The 9,390-nt window shown below is 44.7% G+C and overlaps 2 protein-coding genes across 3 annotated transcripts in view; one reads left to right on the forward strand and one right to left on the reverse strand.

Moving 5' to 3' along the window:
* Positions 1–9,390, reverse strand: part of LOC123502281 — a 409,114-nt gene that overhangs the window by 165,090 nt on the left and 234,634 nt on the right. The gene's annotated exons all lie outside the window — the stretch shown is intronic.
* The window catches only part of LOC123502275, a 487,861-nt gene that overhangs the window by 101,625 nt on the left and 376,846 nt on the right, over positions 1–9,390 (forward strand). The gene's annotated exons all lie outside the window — the stretch shown is intronic.

A 9,390-nucleotide genomic window follows, 5' to 3' on the forward strand; every position in this document is an offset into this window, starting at 1 on the left:
TCTACTGCTGCATATCTAGGTGCATTAAGTGCCATTCTTGCAACTCTATTCTGCCCTATTTCTAACTTATCTAGTTCACTCTCATTCCAAGCAATCACATCCATACCATACATGATGCTCGGAACAGCCACGCTCTTCCAAACTTCTCGCAGCACGTCATATTTACTCGCCCTCATCCTTGCTGCACTTCCTAGACGACCTACCCACTGATTTGCCATACTTATCTTCTCATTCTTAATCTTTACACAGCCATCCGGACTCATCCACATCCCCAGATACTTATATTCATCTGTCTGCTGCACCTCATTCACTCCTAATCTCCACACATGGTTCCTCTCATCCTCTGACCTATGCACAACCATTACCTTACTCTTTTCACTACTAAATCTCACTCCAAAATCTCTTCCATACCCATCTACTACATCAAGCATACTCTGTAGCTCTTCTGCCGACTCACTCATGACTACAACATCATCTGCATACAAGAGCACATCTATCTTATCATTTCCCACATTTACACCTGCATTCATTCTCCTCATTCTAGCAGCCAATTCTTCTGTATATAAGCTAAAGAGGGTTGGTGATAATATGCAACCCTGCCTAACTCCTCTTTCACTCTTCACCCAGTCTGTCTCTATATCCCTAGTTTATACTTAGCTCTTGTATCCACATACATACTTCTCACTATGTTAACTATCTTTGCACTTAACCCAATTTTTCTAACACCCTACCTAGCATTTCTCTGTTTACCCTATCATATGCTTTCTCTATGTCTAAGAAACCTAAGTATAGTTTGCTACCATCCCTTTTCTTTCTCTCAATCAATTCATTCACCACAAACAGATTGTCTTCTGCTCTCCTGTCCACTCGGAATCCATTTTGCTCTTCGCCTAACACTCCAACTCTCTCAATCCATTTGCACAATCTCTCATTCAACACCGCACTGAACACTTTGCCTACTGTGTTAACTAACGCAATCGGCCTGTAGTTCCTCAACTCATTCTTACTCTTATATCCTCCCTTATGCAACAAGGTCACCCTGCATTCATTCCACATTCTCGGCACTCTCTCCTCCTCCCACACCTGGTTGAACAACTCAGTCATCCTATCAATCACTACTTCTCCTCCATTTTGTACATTTCATACGGTATCTCATCCGGCCCTGCTGCCTTCCCATTCTTCTGCTTCTTCACACATTTCTCCACCTCCTCCCTGCTGATCCTTTCATTCAACTCATCTGCATCCTTTCTCTCCAGTGACACATGTCCTTCATCCACATCAAAGACCTCACTTACACCTCCAATCTCTTCCCAAAACTCTTTTATTGCCCTTCTCATTTCTTCCTTATCAGTCACCACTGCCCCATTCACCTTCAGGCTCTCCACATTCTCACTGTTAGGCATCCCTCACCCCTCAGGAATCTATACCATTCTCGCCCACCTTCCATACCTTTCTCTCTAAGGGACTGAATCACACTTCTCTCACTTGTAACTTTAGCATTCATTATCTTTCGCTTCGTCATTCGCTGCTGACTCACATACGCTGCCCATGCATTCAGGTACTCCTTTCAGCTTCCTCACTCTCATGTCTCCTCTTTCTTAACTGTCTGCACACCCTATTCAGTCTCTTCCTTTCCTTCCTAGCATCCCTGATCTCATTATTCCACCACGGCCTACATGCATGCTTTCTGGCACTTGTTCTTGCATACCCTATCTGGCTTACTGCTGCATTCCTCACATTTTCTACAAATCTATCATTCAGTTCATCCACGTCGCTTAGACTTTCATCCTCCCAGCTCCTCTCACTCAAGTCCACCTGGAAATTCTCCCATCCTACATCTCTCAATCTCCACTTTTTCCTCTTGGCCTTGGCATTTGTTCCATCTCTTCCATTCAACTTGCACTCTAACACCAGCATGTTATGGTCTGAGACTATGTCAATCATCCCATCTTCATCAATCCACATGCGGTCAACAACTTCACGCATTCTCCCATTCACTAGCATGTAGTCAATCGCAGACTCCTGGTTCCTCCCACTCCAAGTCACTCGTCCTTCAGCCAGGGTCTCATTGAGATTCTCCAAACTCACCTCATTCACAAGCTCATCCAGCATCTCACCGTTCCTGTTCATTTGTTCACCTAACATACCTATGTGGGCATTCATGTCTCCCATAACAATCACTCTCTCTCAGCATACTCTCTTGCAATCTTTTTCAAAACACTATATTTTCTGCCATTCTCCTAACTGCTCTGTCGCCTTCCACTGTCATATACACTACCACTACGACTATCCTCTCAGCTCTGCCACTTTCACTCCTGCACTCCACTCGAACAGCTAGCACGTCCTCACTCTCAGCACTGTCTCCTATGTCCAGCTCTTCCACTCTCAGGTTCCTCACCTTTTTGTGGAGCAAGGCTACGCCTCCTCCTAACTTATCCTGTTTTCTACGCCCTTTCCCTATCATGACAAACTCATTTCCTTCCATATGCACCACGTCCCGCAGGTGAGTCTCCGTGATACCTACCACATCCAAGCTCCATTCATTCAGCTCCTTGCATAAATCCTCAAACTTGCCAGTGCCCCATCCTCTCACATTCACACACCCAATCCTCATGCATCCTGACGCCCTGTGGGTACCTCCTCTTCCTTTACATTTACCCTCTCCTCCCGCCCCTCCTCGGTAACCTGCTCTCTTCAGGTTCCCTTTCTCTCGGTAACCTGCTCTCTTTCACGCTTCTGTCCTCCTCTCTCATACAAACACCTGCCCCTTCTCTCTGGATTCTGTCCTATTCCTGCTGCCTTCCTCCCAACGCTGAGCCCACTCCACCAAGTTCCAGGCCACCCACACCTTTCCAATAGTGGACATGTGTACGCCATCCTGTGTCCACACCTGCCTAAAGCGTACTTGGTCTAATTACAGCAAAGACAGCTTTCAGAAGAAAGTTCAACATCAGGCTGCAGTCATAGATCCACCACATAGTATGCTTAGACTCCACAGTAAAATGAAAGCCAGTGCAGATAATGATCAATGTTCAAATATCAGAAAACTATTCCTAAGCGGTTTCAAGGAAAAATAATGTTTACAATTTAGTATCACTGTTGGTATGCCATATAAGGAAAGAGATGGGGAGAGCCAGACTCTGCCAGAGAGGAAAGTTGTGTTGTGTTACCTTTGTGACAGGAGTATAAATTTTATATTTGTAGTTTTGTTTATTGCAACAATGCCCAAAGAGAAGAAAATGTATTTTTTTGGCATGTAGGATACAGTATATTTATTCATACCACAGAATATAGATTTTCATAGTCTTATTAATTGCACCAAAGAGAAGATTGTGTATTTTAAATTGGCATGCAGGATATATTGTATAGACCTCTGTAACACTGGAGTCCAGTGTTACAGAGGTCTATGGGAATTTGTGTAATTTATGTGAAAGGAATATATATTGTTATAGTCTTATTGTACCAAAGAGAAAGAATACTTATTTCAGTTGGCATGTAGGATTTATTTATTAACATTAAACAAGATGTGAATTGTTTTATGAATTATGAATTATTTTTATGAATTTTGTGAATTAATAAGTAATTGTTAAACAATTAATTAAACAATTATTTCCGAAGATCGGAAATAATGAGCTCTGAGCTCGTTCCATAGGGTAACGTCTGGCTGTCTCGTCAGAGACTGCAGCAGATCAAACAGTGAAACACACACACACACACACACACACACACACACGAGTAACAGCCAAATATTTCACTGGAATGAATTAAAAGCCCTTTCATATGAGTTTTAGCGCTGATGAAAACACCATTAATCCCTTCAGTACTGGGACTGCTTTTACCTTGAGATTTGTGTGCCATTAGACCATTTATTGACATTAGAAAAGATCTGTGGAGGGCAGAAGATTAATGGCCACGTCTTCCTATTTTAACCCCTTCAATATTGGGACACATTTTTACCTTGAGATTTGTGTACCATTGGACCATTTTATTGACATTACCAAGGGTCTGTGGAGGGCAGAATATTAATGACCACAGTCTTCACTATTTTAACCCTTAGAGTACTGGGAAGAATTTTTACCTTGAGTTTTGTGTACCATTAGACCATTTTATTGACATTAGCAAGGGTCTGTGGAGGGCAGAATTTTAATGGCAACAGTCTTCCGTATTTTAACCCCTTCAGTACTGGGACACATTTTACCTTGAGATTTGTGTACCATTGAACCATTTTAATGATATTACCAAGAGTCTGTGGAGGGTAGAAGATTAATGGCCACAGTCTTCTCTATTTTAACCCCTTCAGTACTGGGAGACATTTTACCTTGAGTTTTGTGCACCATTAGACTATTTTATTGACATTAGCAAGGGTGTATGGAGGTCAGAAGATTAATGGCCACAGTCTTCACTATTTTAATCCCCAACATGAGTTTGTGAAGATGTATAAAATCACCAAATAGTCACCACAAGGAATATGAAAACGCGTCATGGTACTGGTGAAGTTAAGAGCATCTCTACGCCCACCACCTCACCAACATGCCCACACCTTCACACATACCCATCATAACCTAGCCACTACCTCGTGGGTGGGTGTGGAGGTGTTGGCGTGCTTGTGGGCGTCCTATAGTGAGTAATGGCGGGCGTATGGGAGGTAGTGGGTAGGCTATGATGGGCGTGGGTGGGCGTGGGCGTGATGGGCGTGTCTCAGGTAAAGGAAGGTTCCCAGCACTGGAGGAAATAATTAATGATCTTGTTAGGCTGTAAAATTATAAAAAATAGTGAAACAGATCAAGAAGAAATGAAATAAAATGAATTGCTAGCCTACTGTTGCTAAGATTTGTGTAATGTATTACAAACATTTGTTGTAATATTTATGTAATGTATTACAAACATTTGTTGTAATATTTATGTAATGTATTACAAATATTTGTTGTAATATTTATGTAATGTATTATAAAGATTTGTTTTATAAGGTTTATTGAGCTGATGACACCACTCCGTCACTACAGTGTTGTTTGTGAACGAGTATTTTGACGCAAATGAATGAATATAATTTTGAAATCTGTGTTGGCGCCAAGCGCGCGACAAAGCGCCGCGCCGCTCACTCTTCAAATATTATCATTAATATTATTTTTGTTTTCCAAGGACGCCATTGTTTGTTTGTGTGTGTAATTAGTGATTCTCACACCTCTTAATTTGTCGTTTTGTTTTTGTTACTTGTCTCGCTGGTGTGATTTGATTTTTGATATATTATGAAGCCTAAAGGAACGACACGGTGCCCCGCCCCGCGCCCCGCGCCCCTTTAGTTTGTGTGGGTGTGTGCAGTGGTGGGGCATGCTGTGCCGCGCCCCGACACTCTAGCGTGGATTTAAGGCACTTTGCTGGGATGTGTAGTAACACAGTGTTGTGAGAGTGTTGCAGTGTTGACACGACACATGACACGCCGCGCCAGACACATGACACAGGACACACCACGCTCACTTTCCTGCCAAACCAAGCCGCCACAATTGTGCAAAGTGACAAAACGTCGCTCAAGTAAAGAAAAGTGGCACCCTGGGGTAGGCCTATCAGAAAAGTGGCACCCTGGGGTAGACCTATCAGAAAAGTGGCACCCTGGGGTAGGCCTATCAGAAAAATGGCACCCTGGGGTAGGCCTATCAGAAAAGTGGCACCCTGGGTTAAGCCTATCAGAAAAGTGGCACCCTGGGGTAAGCCTATCAGAAAAGTGGCACCCTGGGTTAAGCCTATCAGAAAAGTGGCACCCTGGGGTAGGCCTATATAAGTGTCTCTGTGTGTTGGGGGGGGGGAGTGATGTGACACCGAGGATTACTCACATAGACCTGTGTGTCAGCGCCAGTAGGCCTATGTGTGTGTCAGGGCGCAGCGTCACCATTGTAAGTACATGTTCTCTCTCTCTCTCTCTCTCTCTCTCTCTCTCTCTCTCTCTCTCTCTCTCTCTCTCTCTCGCCTGCCAGACGTCAGTTTTCTCCGGAACACGTGGATCTGTGTGTCTTGAGTCACTTCATTATATAGTGAGGGCGGCTGCGGAGGCGTATGGGCTGACTGGGGAAGCTTGGGCGTGAGCATGCATGGGCGGGACAAATATGGGCGGGAGTGGGTGTGGAGCTGTTGACTCCGCCCATAGCTTTGTGTGTGTGTGTGTGTGTGTGTGTGTGTAAGTGTGTGTGTGTGTGTGTATCGTGATTCTCCTCTCTCTCTCCTCTCCTCTCCTCTCTCTCTCTCTCTCTCTCTCTCTCTCTCTCTCTCTCTCGTGTCGTCTGGTCTGGTCTGGTCTCCTTGCTGTGTCTCGTCTTGTTGACCAGCGTCTGAGGTGATATGATGCTGCAATATAGTGGCATGGAAATACTAGTAGTATTGTGTAAACTGACACACTGCCGTTCATGATGGCGAAGGTGGGCAGGTGTGGGTGTTGGCGGTGCTGGTGGAGATATCTACATGCTTGTGTGTAGATAGATAGATACATAAGCTGGTAATTTGTTAGGTTCATTCATACATAAATTGACAACAGTTCGATGGTGTATACACTGCTATAACAATAAACTTATCAATCAATCAAGTAAACATCAATGAGATTTAAAAGGCGAGTGATGAGAGTGTGGGGAACAGCGGGGGAGGGGGAGGTGGAGAGGAGACGAGCGAGGCTCCCGAGACAAGTTTGGTGTGCGTCACTGACAGGGATAAACTCTCCGTGTCAAGGCCCCATCACACCAGAGGCGGTCCTTACTACGCGCAGCAGGTTCTCAACACGTTCATAAAATTTTTGAGGACGTAGTGGAGACGTGATGGAATTGCGAAATCCTCCACTGCTACGTATCTACCAAGCCTTTACTGCGTACGTCCCTTGATATCGCTACGATATCACTGTGTCCAATCGGGTTTAACTACGGTCATAACACGCATGTGATCAGGCTCCCGCCACGCTCACTAAGTTCCCGCCATGCTCACTGGGTTCTTACCACGTGCCCAACCAGCGCGCAATACGCTCACGTGACGCAAGCCGGAAGTGCTGCTTCCTGTCACTTCAGTTCTCGCCTCTCTTCTCTCATCAGTGGTTCTCCAGCTCTTACATCATTATATTAATTATCCTCATAACGTCATGCTGCCCAAATTAACTTGAAACTTTCCATCAGTCTGTGGTAATGACCAAACTGGAGCGACTTTTCAAGGTGGAGCTGGTGACGTAGAATATTTTCATTTGGCAACTGACCACCACCACCACCACTGACCAGACGTCCATTTCATCACCAGACACGAGACCTGGGGTGGGGGGAGAGGGAGAGAAAATGTTGTGCTCTGATAAGATATTCTTATTTTTCCTCTTTCTTCTATTCTTTCCTGTCCTCTTTCTCACTCACTTATTCACTCACTCACTCACTCACTCACTCTGAATCCTGTCCTCCACTACCACCACTCCCACCATCAGTTCATTCCTCCACCACGGACACAAACACGTCTTGAAGGAAGGTTAGTCCGCCGCCCAGAGTCACCTCGGCTGTCTGGCTGGCCACCCTGCGTGCCGCGGGACCAGAGGAGCGGTGGAGGGCTGCGGTCGGGGTTGCGGGTGTAACACTGTGTATGAATATTGTTTGTGTTTTAATTAAGGCGTGTACACACTTGTTGCATTTCCACGTATCGGATCACCGTTGCGTAGCAGTGTTGACAGGATAGTGCTTCACCGTTGCGTGTCAAAATATGACACAAAGTTACGCAACGGGTTTGATCCGCCATTTTTCGGTATTTTGGCGTCATCTCAAAGGAATGATACACAACTCACCAACCTTCGTGTGTGTGTGTGTGTGTGTGTGTGTGTGTGTGTGTGTGTGTGTGTGTACAAGGAGCGTGGGATCGTCCAGTTGCATGTTCAGTGTTGTCGTGGACGGGCATGATTATTTTTTGCAATTTTGACCCCAATTGCAGACAAACACAAAATCAGTTGTGTGTATCCTTGTCACGTTTTGATACAGTTCCGTCACATGCTGGAATTTCAAGTCAGTCAACACAGTATTGTTTCATTACACATACATAGAGTGTAGACACCCACCAACTCCGTCATTCATTTTTCCTTTTATTGATTTGATGTTCATGAATAAAACTAAACGTGGCCACAGACAACTGCAGATTTGCACTCATGGCTACGGTCAGGAACAAACTGAATGACACTGTTGCATCACTCAACGATGATACACCACCCGGATAGGCAAAAATGGGTACAATACCCTGTTGCATCGTATTGTATCACAGTGTGATACGCAACGATGAAACGATGCGTGGAAATTCAGTAAGTGTGTACACACCTTTAGAAAGTGTTGGTGGTGGCAATGTCAGTGTGGTGTGTATTGGTGGTGGTGGTGGTGGTGATTGTGGTGGTAACTATTGGTGGTGTGTTTGCTTGTTTTGCATCGTGAATATTGATTGATTGAGTGGCTGAAAGATTGACGGATTGATGGATAGATTGCCTGTCTAACTAATAGATTCACTGACTGACTGATATTTGGACTGACTCACTGACTGACTGACTGACTGATTAAATGAATAAAATACTAACTAAATGACTGACTATCTGGCTGACTGACTATTTGGCTAACTGACTGAATGACTGAATGATTGACTAACTGACTGTCTGACACACTGGTTGATTGTCTGTTTGACAAATGGCGCCTGTCCTTGGCAGAAAAAGCATCGCGCGGTACGAAGGCGCTTAGAAGTGTACCGTAGGATGTATGTGGTGCGCGTGGCCAGGCACGTGTTGCCGTACGCGAGTGTGCACGTGTAGGGATCTGACAAGTGTGTAGAGAAACAATGAAGACGACAGTGGCAAAGGGAATCGGATAAGCGCCTGACACCACGTATATGTCACCCACGATTCCACCCACGCCCACGCCCGTGCTACGTGGGTCCGAAAGCGTGTAGGTTGGGAGGGATGTGTCTTCAGGGACTCCCGGTTGACACGAAACAGTAGGGGAAGGTTGGCGATGCAATTAATGCGGGAACTGGCAGTGGTTGTGGTGGTGTTGGTGGTGGTGGTAGTGGTATTTATATGCTTGTGTGAAGATAGATGGATAAGCGGGTAATTTGATGGGTTGATAGATATGTAAATGGACAGTTGGGCAAACAAATAGATAGATGGATAGGCAGGCAGATAGATAAGTCAATAAATTCGTAAATGATTAACAATATAGATGTGCATGTAGATAGAAAAAGTCTATATTCCTCTACTTAGTGTCCTGTCACCCTGGTTTATTGTCAGAAATACTCGTATATCAGGCGGTAGAAATGGTGAATGAAAAAATAGTACAGTCTGCCTTTTAAGCACCTTGTTTATTGCCTCGCGGAGTTGCTACACTCGCTGTACAAGATACAATTTAATATTTCCTG

This window comes from Portunus trituberculatus, chromosome 11, assembly GCF_017591435.1.
Source record: "Portunus trituberculatus isolate SZX2019 chromosome 11, ASM1759143v1, whole genome shotgun sequence".
NCBI classification, from domain to species: domain Eukaryota; kingdom Metazoa; phylum Arthropoda; class Malacostraca; order Decapoda; family Portunidae; genus Portunus; species Portunus trituberculatus.